Source organism: Lissotriton helveticus, chromosome 12 (genome assembly GCF_964261635.1).
Source record: "Lissotriton helveticus chromosome 12, aLisHel1.1, whole genome shotgun sequence".
NCBI lineage: Eukaryota > Metazoa > Chordata > Amphibia > Caudata > Salamandridae > Lissotriton > Lissotriton helveticus.
Window position 1 is genome coordinate 854,251,593 of NC_136073.1, and position 12,781 is coordinate 854,264,373.

Consider the following 12,781-nt stretch of genomic DNA (forward strand, 5'->3'; position numbering starts at 1 on the left):
ATCGACTTTAGTCTGGCTGTGGCCCTGCTAATCAGGACCACAGCCTAGCTGTTCTCTCTCTCTAAATTGATACCATGTACTTTAGGTACATACCAGATTGGTTACTGGGTCACCCTTGTGAGCCCCTGTATAGTGTACCCTAGGTACCCAGGGCATAGATGCACCCTAGGCCTACCAGGAGCTGCAGCATGTATTGTGCCACCCCTGGTTTGCCTTCCAAACTGACACCACAGGTCGGTTCACACAGCCTGGGTAAGGTGGTGTAATCACCCCTTACTTCGATATAGTATACCTATATCTATATGCATATATAGACACATATACACCTATAAGTCACTCCTATGGCAGGCCTTGACAATCCTGGAGGCAGAGTGCTTGGTTTTATGTGAGAGGGTGCCCTAGCATGAGCTGAGCCCCTTTTGGAACCATCTCCTTATAGCTGTTCTATGATATAGCCATACAATATACTCTTAAGTGCATTATAATCCTCGCGGTTAATGCTAACTTTGGTTTGGCTTTATCAAAACATGTCATGTAAGGTGTCAAACGCTTTGGAATACTACCCCCCCCCACCCCTGCCAGTCCTGGCAGCGGAGGTAGCATTCCACCCTTCTAGAGGGAGAAGACATGTATTTACTGGTAAACCCGGTTAAAGTTAAACAGAGCCTCAGCATCACAAAATGGATGCTGCTGCCACAGACACGAGTCTGCCCTCCTGCTGCTGGACGAAACTCTGGCAGGGGAGGCCTGGACAATAGGTTTCCTGACCAGGGAGGTGCTAGCACCTCCTCAGACAGGCTTTAGTGTATTGGGGCAGGGAGGGCTGCATTCAGTGAATGCACACTGCCTGGGGCACACAAGGTGCTCCATGCATTTCCCAGTTCAAACCGGTTGCTGGGGCACTCTGTCTCCGCTCTGGCGCGAAACTGGACAAAGGGAAAGGGGTGTAACCACCCCCTTCCCAGGTCCACCCTTAGGAGGGAACTTAAAGGTAGTCCAGCCCCTAAACTTAGTATAAGTATAGGATCCTAGGACTTTAGATTACCCTGGACGAAACTCTGAAATTTAAATCATGGATTTTCAACATTCCATTTTGACTGGAAGACGGAAGACATCTCCCTTGTGGTCAAGGAGTGGCCACCCTGTTCAAACAGGCACCAACATCAACTTTGCCGGTCTGCATTTTCGAGGCTCCTGCCGGATCCTGGACACAGGACACAGACTTCCAGACATCTCTGACCCCGACCTTTGCTCACAGCAAAGCTGAGACCCGTGGCGGACACGAGAGACGAGGGACCGAAACTCCTGGACATCCTGCAAGCTGCACTCACTTCACAAGGTATCTCGAAGTTGTGCATTGGGGTGCTTGAAGCCCCAGACCCAAGCACTATTTGCACTGAAGTTCAGAGCCCCCCTCTCCACGAGTGTCCCGCGGGCCACGCTTTTGCATTTCAGCTCGACACGCCTTCCCGGTTCCTAGTCCATTGGCTAGTGAGCCCCCGGAAGACTCCATTTTGAGCTATCTCAAGGTACAGACTATCTCTCTGTTCAACAAGAGTCGTAAAGCAATTCATGAAGGGGCTGTTCAGAGCTTTCTCACTGGTCCAAGTTCCTCCATCAGAAGGGTATCTCAATGTGATCCTCTCGCAATTAATGAAACATCCTTTCAAACCTCAAACCACCTCAAACTCAACCCGGACAAGACCGAGCTGGTTCTGACCGGAGGTGGTTGCAGTCCATGGTCCCCTTCCTTCTGGCCCCCTTCTCTCGGTGTCCCCCCACTTCCTGTACCCAAAGTAAAAACCCTGGGGATTTTCCTCAATTCCCAACTCACCGTCCATTCACAAGTTAGTTCCGTGGTCTCCTCCTGTTTTTTCTCCCTTAGAACTATTAGGAAAGTTTCCCGTTTTTTTTCTCCCTCTGCCTTAAAAGTAATCATACTGGCCATGGTACTGTCTCGTATAGACTACGGTAACATAGTCTATAACGGGGCCCCTGCCTACGCGATTCGTCGCTTGCAACTGGTGCAGAACCAGGCGGCTCGCCTGATCCACGGCCTGCCCAAATACCATCGAGCCACCCCATTGCTCAAAACACTCCATTGGCTGCCAATAAAAGAGCGCGCCCTCTTTAAACTTGGCTGCCTCACCTATCAGGCCAGATCGGGCACTGCTCCCGAATTTATCTGTTCTGCCATCAAGTCCTATCATCCTGGCAGAGAACTTCGCTCCGCTCACTCGGCCCTCCTTGTCATTCCTCGCTTTAAAAAACAGAAAGCGGGCGGCTCAAGCTTTGCTGTCTTGGCTCCCACTTTCTGGAACTCCCTCCCTGCTACCCTGCGCACCTCTCCTTCCTATCTTTTGTTTCGGAAGAACCTCAAAACCTTCCTCTTCACGCAAGCCTACCTGACCTAGCCTCTCCTTGCTGCCACTCACTGTCCCCCACTAGCGCCATGAAACCGCCCGGTAAACGTGCGCTGTACAAATGTTTTTAAATTCAAATTCAAATTCAAACCCATTCACAAGACTGACCAAACATTTCTCACATGGAAAGTTGCTCTTTTACTCTATCTTACATTTAAAGAGAAGAGTTAGCGAGATACAGGTTTCCATGACACAAGAGCCTTTTCTACGTATCACAGTAGAGTTCGTATATTCTCAGAACAAACCCAAAATTAATTCAAGAGGTTCCTTCTCAATTTCACATTTGTGAGCAGTAAACCTGCACACTGATAGGTGGCGTTGCGCGGCTCTGCACAATGTAGTCTGCGCTGAAAATGATGTCCCTATATAGGTGGCATCGCACTGCATTACCAGAAGCGTGGAGCCATGAAGTGCACCAACACTGGTTTGTCCAAACTAAGGCCCTGAAATGGATCATACTTGACCCTAGAAATCTGTCTGCAGAATGGGGAGGTTGAGGAGGTCGGTAAGTAATCTGCTGTTGGATATTGTCTTTACCAGATAAGGCGTTACCAAAGGTAAGTAACTTGTTCATCAAATAGACATCTTGCTGCAGATTCCTTACCTTTTCAAGTCAAGTCAAAAATGTGCTTTATTCGGTTAAAAATTCAAAACCATCAAGGCACAGAACAGTGTTTCATTTAGCAATTGATCATAATTACATACAAACCACTTGCACCACTGAATATGTTATAAAGTAACAATACTATACAGTTGGCTCGAGAATAAATAAATTAAAAACAGTTTGACACCCGCAGAAATATTCCAAAATTATCTGAAATTCATCTAATACTCATTTCAGTTTCGATTTTCTATACTAAAAAATGTCCATGCCAAAAGGGGCCTGGCGTGGGCGAATTACAATAGCAGTAATTTGTTTCGACATCTGATAGCCCCTGTAATGTAACTTGCCACCCCAAAGCAGACCACTGCTGACCCAAGCATTTGTAAATAGGTCAGAGCCGGTCTAACTTGCTCAAAATTACTGCCCGTTAGTAGTGGGACAATACATTTCTTACGTTGCAATACATAAAACTTACAAAAAAAGATCATATGAAGCATATTTTGCTCAGAACAATTATCACATGGGCAAGGCCCCAGAGTCCCACCTTTAGCAAAACCTTTTGGAAAAGATAACCATGGAAGCATGTTATGCTTAAACCTTAATAGCACAAACAGATGGAACGGGTTATTTATGTAAGTCAAGTACGGCTGGATGTCGCTCCCCATACTTAGCATTACAACATTTCTCACTGAAGGTTTTACCAATTCCTCTCCTTCCCTCTGTAGCTTTAACCTGTTCAACTGGGACTTTACAGCCTTAATGGCTGTTTTACTTAAGGCCCTAGGGTTCGTGAACAGGTCGGGGCTACCCATTTGGGTTTTAATATAACGGATCCAGGGAATAGCGAAGGCCTTATCTAAGGACAAACAAATCTTGAATAATTAATTGATTTAAATTCGGAGCTTGCTGCGCCCATGTTCTCAGCCACCCTAACAACGGGGCCACGGCCATCTGATCTGAAATATAGCCAACCCCTAAGTCTTCATGTACATTAAAAGTAGCTACAGTTTGAGGGAGCGACAGCACTTTTCTTAAAAAGACGTTTTCTGTAGTTTGAATCTTATTCACATCAGTGTAACCCCACACCTCACTCCCATATAACACCAGGGGTACACACTTAGCATTGTAGATTTTCAAAAGAGCTGGCAGTGGCTTACAGCCCAATCGTTTAGCAAAGCCTAGCAGGGCACCTGAGGCCCTCGCTAATGTGTTCTTTTTCAGTGCGCGTTGCGTAACCCATGACCTTCTGTTATCAAAGACAATCCCCAAATATGGGAAGGTAGGTACTTTGGAGAGCACCTGCCCTTTACAGAAAAAAGATGCCTTTCTCGCCCACCCTCCCCCCTACTGACATGGCATGTGATTTTTTTTAATTAGTTATCAAATCTAAAGAGTCCATAAAATTAATAAAACAGTCTAAAAGGGATTGTAAACCTCTTGCCGTTCTCGCCAGTAAGACAGCGTCGTCTGCATATAATAGAGCCGGAATCTTTTTTTGGCCGACTCTCGGGATATCTTTACATGCCAGAGTTAGTGCGTCCCCCAGATTATTTATATAGAGCGTAAACAGCAAGGGCGCTAAAATGCACCCTTGCCTTACCCCTCGCTTTACTGGCCATGCATCAGTCAGACTCCCATTCTCGTCATAACGGACTGCTGCACTGGTGTTCTCATAGATTACTGCTAGAAAGGATATCCGTACAGGATCCAGCCCTATATCAAACAGGGAAATCCTGAGTTTTTGCCGATTAACAAGGTCGAAAGCAGTGGACAAATCCATAAATGCTAAATGTATGTCCCCCTGCTTTGAAACTGTGTATTTCCCTATGATAAGATGTAAATTAAGGCATTGGCTGGCAGTACCTCTTCCTTTTCTAAACCCATACTACAGGTCCGAGACGACAGAGTTCTCTTCCAACCAGTCTGTCAGTCGGTCTAGAACAGCTTTTCCCATTATTTTCACAGCCGAGTCTAAGAGTGAAATCGGCCGATAACATGCCGGATCTTCTCTCGAACCCTTCTTAAAGATTGGGACAATGACTGCTTTGCCCCAAGACGCTGGGGGGCCGATTTTGGTAGCTGCATTAAAAACAGAAGTTAACACGCCCTACTGGCGGCAATACCGGCGAACACAGAGGTTCCGGAGGACCGATTGCTCACAGAATATATGCAACATAGTGCCACATCCCTTACATACCGGAAACTACTTAACAACCTACCAGACCCTACACTGAAACTAAGAGAAAAATGGGGGGCTGAAATAGGCGACATGGATGACTCGGAATGGAACAAAGCTTTGGCCTCGCCAAAAGAAGTGGGGATCTCTGCAAAGCTTCGCCTGGTGCAACTTAAAATCTTGCATCGGGTGTATTACACCAGAACCACGCTTCACAAAATACAACGGGCTCCTCATCCCTACAGTCTTCGTGGGTGTGGGGAGTAAGGTACACTTATTCACACTATCTGGGAATGTCCACTCATAAACGAATATTGGAAACAGGTATTACGCACCATCTCACAAACATTGGAGATCTCTATAGGTCAGGAGCTGCGCAAGTGTCTTTTGAATATATGGGACCCGAACGACCTAACTAGGCATGGTCAAATATGGGCTACTGTGGGCATGATGGTCGCAAAGAGAGACATAGCTCAGAAATGGGACGCACCGGATCTACCAACTTTAACGCAGTGGTGTAGAAATATGGATGTGGTGAAGATTACGGAACGGGCAGTATATACAACCAGGGCAAGCCCACGCAAATGGAACAAAATCTGGACTCCATGGAATGTCTATCGGGGAGAGATTTGTGATCCTTTACCAGAGAACGACACTGCCAATTCAGATGACGAAGAAGACGAGGACTAAACAAATGGGGGAAGACAGATGTTAACATGAACTTTAACAACTGAGAAGGAGTGGTGACCATGACCATGTGTAATTGATATTTATTGTATATAGAGCCAAGCCTATGATGTGACGTAACCAACATGCCTGCCACAATGTTAGTTTGTTAATCTGTGTTCAAATAATGAACTCATAAATGTGTTGGTACCAAAAAACAAAATTCCGTGACCACATGTTTTGTTAAACGCGGCCGGCCCAAAGTGGTTGTAGGCGGCTTGCTGTGTACTTCTACGCCTCATCGTAATTTACTTTTTTGACCGTCCACCACGCTGCCGGCCTGCATAAGGTTATAGGCACCAAGCTGTGTTCGACAACATAAGGTGTCAATAAAGGTTTTGGAAATCAAAAAAAAAAACAGAAGTTAAAATCTTTGCCCAGTACTTCGGATCGGCCCTATACAAGTCCGCTGGAACCCTGTCCGGGCCCGGGGCTTTTCCCTTTGCAGTGGCCTCAATTGCCTCCAGTACTTCCTCCTCAGTGAAAATAATATTTACGGCCGGTGCGGTCTCGCCTCGTGATGTAGAACATGAGGGGTTTGTTTCTGCATGAAGACAGCTAAAATGCTCCACCCACTTTTCTGGGGCAATGAGACAATCCTTATTTGTATTATCTGTCTCATTAAATAGTGAACTATTGATCACTTTCCAAAATTGAGTGCTACTTTTCAGAACACTCGCTTTGGTCAGTTCCTCCCATGCCATGTTTTTTAGCTCAGCTTTCCTCTGTTTGGTAGCATTTTTATAGGCCCTTCTAGCCTCAGCAATTTTATGTGAGTCCCTGCCAGTCTCTTTTAGTGTTTCTAAGAGAGCCGTATGCGTATTGCTGCAAGCTTGATCAAACCAGTTTTTCAACTTTTTAAAACTGGGTTTACTTTTCCTAGTCAGGTTTGCCGCTACCTGTACTGTTATACGATTAAAAGCACAGAGGATTTCAATTGGGTCTGAATTTATATCTATACATATACTCAGATCCTCAGCATTACTCCTATGCAGATCCTCTAAAAAGTCAGCAGGGGTAATCACTCCCCACCTTAGTCTCCTCCCCTGGCATATAGTGGCTATTTTTGAATTTTTAATAGATGCCAGTACATTTTCGCTTTTAAGGGCCCTGATGTTAATATCCAGACTAAGAGGATTATGGTCACTAAAACCATTTTGTGTGACACCAAACAAACCTATAATATCCATCAAAAGGGATTAAACAAAAATATAATCTACAGTGGACTTGTCTCCTTGACCAACAAAAGTTGGGACAGGGCACGAAATTTCACCTTGTGAAAGGGCAACCAAATAATACTCAGATAAAAGACTCTCAAGATACATCACGCTCTTGGTGTGCTCAAAATGGGTACACCCCACGGGTCGTGTTCAAAATCAACATTCTGCAAACACTTTAGGTGACAAACATGAACATTAAAATCGCCAAGAATTAAAAGATAATAGTATACATTGTTGTTTGCATTATATTCATCCAGAAACACCGACAGTGCTCTTAAATGTTCCAAATCATCAGTCCTGGTGAAAGAATTATAAAAATTTACCACCAGGATTTTGGGAAAATTATCACCCTCCAGTCTTACCGCTAAAATGTTTGGGGAACTTGTCACTACTAGTTCGGCTTTGTACAATAGTTTAAGACTAAGCAATAACAAAAGACCCCCCTGGGTCTCCCCATTGGTGATGAAATTGCGAATTTGTTAAACGATTGATAACCGTCCAAATAGTAAGACTCTCCAGCATCCCAAGTTTCCTGCAGGGCAATGATATGGTATGGTAATAGAAAAGCCTCCCAATTTGGGTCCCCTCTTTTTGATCGCAACCCCGCAATATTCCATGACAAAATCGCCATCTTATTCTCAGTCAAGATAGCTCTAACTTGGAGGGGAGGAGCCAAGATGGCGGACGGGACAGACGTGTAGGCTCCCGGCTCCGCGAGCCATCTGACTTCGCTTCGATATTCTGCCATTTATCCTTGCTTGCACCGTGCTGCAACGGAGACATGAACGCGCTGCTGCTGAATGCGTTCTTTTGAGGTCTCCGCCGGCTGTTTTGATGCAGTCCTCGCAACGTTTGCCGACATCCGAGGCTGCCTGGGAGACCTGTGCTGCTCGCCACCGCTGGACGGTGCCGTTGGCTGCGGGAGCGTGACTGACTACGGCGGTGGAGGGAGTAGATCCTTTTAGTGTAGTGGGCATTCCTCTGAATACGGAGTGTTTCTCTCCGCGACTGGTGCCCTTCACTCGGCGCTTCCCTCCGCTGCGCTATTCGCAAACTGCACGGACTCCATCTTGGGGCGCCTTCTCTACCGTGGACTGCCCGCATTCGTACAAGGCGAGGAGACTCTCATCCTGCGCGGCCCCCCCCTGATTGTGGGCCGCGTTTTCATCGATGGTTCGAACGTTCGTTTTCTTTGTAACGGAATAGCCCCCCTCCCTCTCTTTTGGACTCACTGAAAGGGTGACAACGGCGCCTGCCTTTTGTGACGGGGAGATGGCTGCTTCCCTATCCCTACTATGTACTGTCCTGCCGGTCCCCGTGGTGGAAGCTGATCCGGGGGTACCGCTGAGTAGTGCGGGCCAGCTGAGATCGCAGAGTGGCCTGACTAGTGGGGACATCCTGGTTGCCCTTGCTGACCTAGGGGCAACATGGCGGCGAAACGTCCAAGAGCTGATGTTGAAGATGGAGGGTGCTTTATCTGGCGTACCGAGACCGGGGCTGGCTGGCCCCCTGCTGCCTCTAACTACTTCTGACGCGGATACAATGTTACAGAATGAGGGGGCGGAGGAGCGATGTGTCCCTGGCAACAATGTTGGGTGTTTCGTTATTGATGAGGCTTTGGTTACAAGGTTCCCCTCCACTTCGAGAACTGTGACTCTGCCTGCGCAATCGCTACCGAGGCTCCGCTTATCGACCTTCCAGTTGCTGGCCCCCCTCGTCGTTTTTGCCTCTGGAGCCTCTTTTTTACAATGGTGGAGTGACTCTCATCCTGCGTTGGAAGTGGTGTTCATCGGTTTGGACGCTGGACTTGTGGTTGCCTGGGGGCGCTCATTTCCTCCTCCTCTGCTTCTTCCTTGTCGGGGGCGGCCATTTTGCTCCTTTGTTCTGCCTGAGGAGTGCTCGCAGTGGTGGCCATGCCTGGAGAAATTTGGTAGTTCGGGCCAGGGCTGAAGGTGTTTTCCTCGTTGGTCTTGTTTGCTCGGCTGGCGGAGACCCGGACTGAACTGTATTTTGCTATGGTGCTTGCGTTTCAGGTGCTGACTTTCCCCGCTTACGATTGTAATTGCTATGTCCGGTTCTTTATTCTTGCTGATATGATGGCGGGGTTTTGTGCTGGCCTGGGGATCTGGGTGTAACTGATTCTGACCCTCTTCTGGTTTTATGTCTTCTGAATTTACTGTTGAATGCGGCGTAGAAGATGTATATGGCTGGGAGGTCCGGGAGATCCGATATTGGGTGGGCTCCTCCCCACCTTTCCTTTTTCTGGGAGTAGTGGATTAGTTTCTTCTTTTCTCACGCCCTATATTTCTATTATTAGGGCTTTTCTTTCCCTTTTCTTTCCATTTTTCCCTTTTTCCTTCTTTCTTTTCTCGTCTATATTTCGGGTTCTTTAATGGGCGACAGACACGCTGCCGGGGGGGGGGTAGGCCGTAGCCTCCGCATTGCTGTAGGGTGGGGGGAGGGATTTAGTTTTCTTCATTTAGTTTCTATGGGCCTTATTTTCTATCTTTCTGCGCTTTCTTCACCTACTTCTGTTCTGGGTCCACGATAGGGGTTAGTGGGGAGGGGGTGGCGCGGTCTGTGGTACGTAAATGCTGGTTGCTGATCTTGTTGTTTTCTTTTGTACCGCCATATTGTCCGATGTATTAACTTCCATTGTTGTTTCTAGTAATGGTGCCGCCTGCTCCTGTAGTGAAGCTATTGTATGGACTCAGAATTCCTTTGTTCTTATTCTTCATTGATTTATATTTAGAATGGAAAACTTTAAAAATTAACCTTCAATGCTCCTTCTCCCCGGCGCCGTGTTTCTATTCAGTGTAACGTCCATTGATTGTTGCTAAACCTCCTGATGCCGCTGGGGAACTGTTTTATTTGCATTTCTGCTTCAAAGTATCGTGTCCGGCCTGACGGTTGTGGGCCCGTATTTGTTCTTTTTCATGCACAATAAAGGTTTTTTTAAAAAAAATAGCTCTAACTTGTTTAGGCTCTTCACCTTCAGTGTTCTCGGGGTTTGTTGCCATTACAATTAGTAACACCATCTTCCTCTGCGGACCTCAGAGTCTGTGCGTCCGTTTCTATCAGCGACCCTTCACAGATCGCACCACAGATCTTTCTCTTACCAAGTCCACTTCACTAAATGGCACAATGAAAACTCTATCGCCCGTGAGGGTGTTGCTATCTATCCCTGAGGTGCGAACCGGACCCTGGGAGCCTAGTTCAGTAGGCGAGCGCGCTCTACGATCGTCAACTGAACTGGCTATTCCCGGCTCTAAGTTTTTCCCGCCACAGAGTCAATCATTAGTATTCAATTGGCTTAATGCCTCATATCTGTTACTCAATGCAACTGGCCCAGTGGGAGTTGCTAGCTGGGTACTATCCCTGCTTTCCCCGTACAGTCTAGTATTCTTTGGAGGGTAAAAAAAAAACCAGGGTGAGAACGTTAACATAATCAGGATTAATCCTAAATGATCCTGCCTGCTTTAGAATCTGATCAACCAATATTGGACAGCCAAAGCTTATAATAACACAGTCACCATTGAGCGTCTTCTTAGTTTCCCCCACCCACGATACCCTTCTCACCATTTTGAAGTTATTAAACAAATGTTCGCCCAACACAGTTTTAACGCTCAAAAAGTGGAGGGCCTTATTTTTAAGGGTGGTCCAGTGTTCCTCTCTGCCATCTTGTGTTTTTGGGACATTTGCCAAGATTATCGAATATGGACTGGCTTCTGGGGGGAGATGCAACGATGTTTCACGAGAACATGCTTGTACTAGAGGGCTTAATCTCCCCACAGGGCCAACTGGCCCCTGTTTTAAACCTTGGCTAACTCCCGCTCCCACAACTATTGCGGAAATAGATGGTACTACCACTTGAGGTACTGGAGTCTACCAAATCAGTTACTCTCGTTGTGAGTATACTCAGTGAGTGTACAGCCGGCTGGTTCGGCCCATGCGTTGGGACTTTCTGATTTGTAATATGTTTTTCCATAATATTTAATCTAGCATCTATTTGCTCTAGTTTGTCCATAACAGGGGTGATGAATGCTTTCAGACGTTCTTCCATAATTGTGATAAAGTCACCCATATTACCCCCCATAGTGTCATTTGCATTATGTTCTTCAAGCTCCAAACCTCCCTGTATCCTGTCTTTCAAAGTTTGTTTGGTAGCATTTCCGTCCAGTCTATCCCGCCCAGACGAGATATTTATATTCTTACAGTTCCTAGGCTGCTTAGCTTTACGCCAACTACTTTTAAGGGGATCACTAGCCTTTCTTTTCCCTGGCGCAACATTGCTATTAGTAACTGAAGTAGACCGTAACTGCCTAGTGCATGTAACTAAGGGAGAAGGTGGTAAGCTAGGCACAAAAGAAGAATCAGATGCAATGGACAAGCTAACATCTAAGACTGACCCATTAGAAATCTGAGGAATCCCCAGGGGACCAGGGGAACAATGGTACTTATAGAAGAGTCTATAGTTGTTGTTGGCAAAAATGGTTGGCAGGATGGATCTAAAGTTAACCTTCTTTCGAAAAGTTCAATTTCTTTCGCCACAGCAGTTTCTGCTCGTTTCAAGAACGCATCCAAAGTCCCAGCCCCCCCACCCCCAGAACACACTTTAGCTAAAGATTTGGCCATCTCAGTGTAAATATTCTCAAATAATGCACAAAGGTCCCGTAAACATATGAAACAGTAGATCAAGCCAGTAGCCAAATCAAGGTATTGTCTCACCCCTTGCCTTTTGAGATGTCAGTGAGGGGGCCCAGCCCAGCCTCCTCTGGCCTCTGACAGCCACAGACGGGCCGCGGAGGTAGCCTCTTCCTTTTCAAGCGCCTCCGGGCGCGCTGGCAGGCGGAAGTGAGCGCCGAGCAGCCTGGGAGCTGTAGTCCCCCCCGCGGCGTCCTCTCGATGTTATGGACTACAGCAGCAGGGGAGAACCACAGCGTGAGGTCCCCAGGAATTTCGGCCGGCTGGCAATGGTGGAATCAAGCCCCAAGGCTCGCGGTGTGCTCCCAAGTAAGTATGCTCCCCGCTCCACCGAGGAAGCCTCTTCCTTTACAAACGCCTCCGGGCGCGCTGGCAGGCGGAAGTGATCGCCGAGCAGCCTGGGAGCTGTAGTCCCCCCCGCGGCGTCCTCTCGATGTTATGGACTACAGCAGCAGGGGAGAACCACAGCGTGAGGTCCCCAGGAATTTCGGCCGGCTGGCAATGGTGGAATCAAGCCCCAAGGCTCGCGGTGTGCTCCCAAGTAAGTATGCTCCCCGCTCCACCGAGGAAGCCTCTTCCTTTACAAACGCCTCCGGGCGCGCTGGCAGGCGGAAGTGATCGCCGAGCAGCCTGGGAGCTGTAGTCCCCCCCGCGGCGTCCTCTCGATGTTATGGACTACAGCAGCAGGGGAGAACCACAGCGTGAGGTCCCCAGGAATTTCGGCCGGCTGGCAATGGTGGAATCAAGCCCCAAGGCTCGCGGTGTGCTCCCAAGTAAGTATACTGTCCCCGGTTGTGGGTCTGCACACAAATTTAAACCCGAATGTCCTGCAGGACTGAATGGGCGAAATGCCCATCCCTGCGGATGTGACTTTCCAGGCACTAATGATTGGTAAATGTATGCAGGCAAACCCACATTGCTGCCTGGC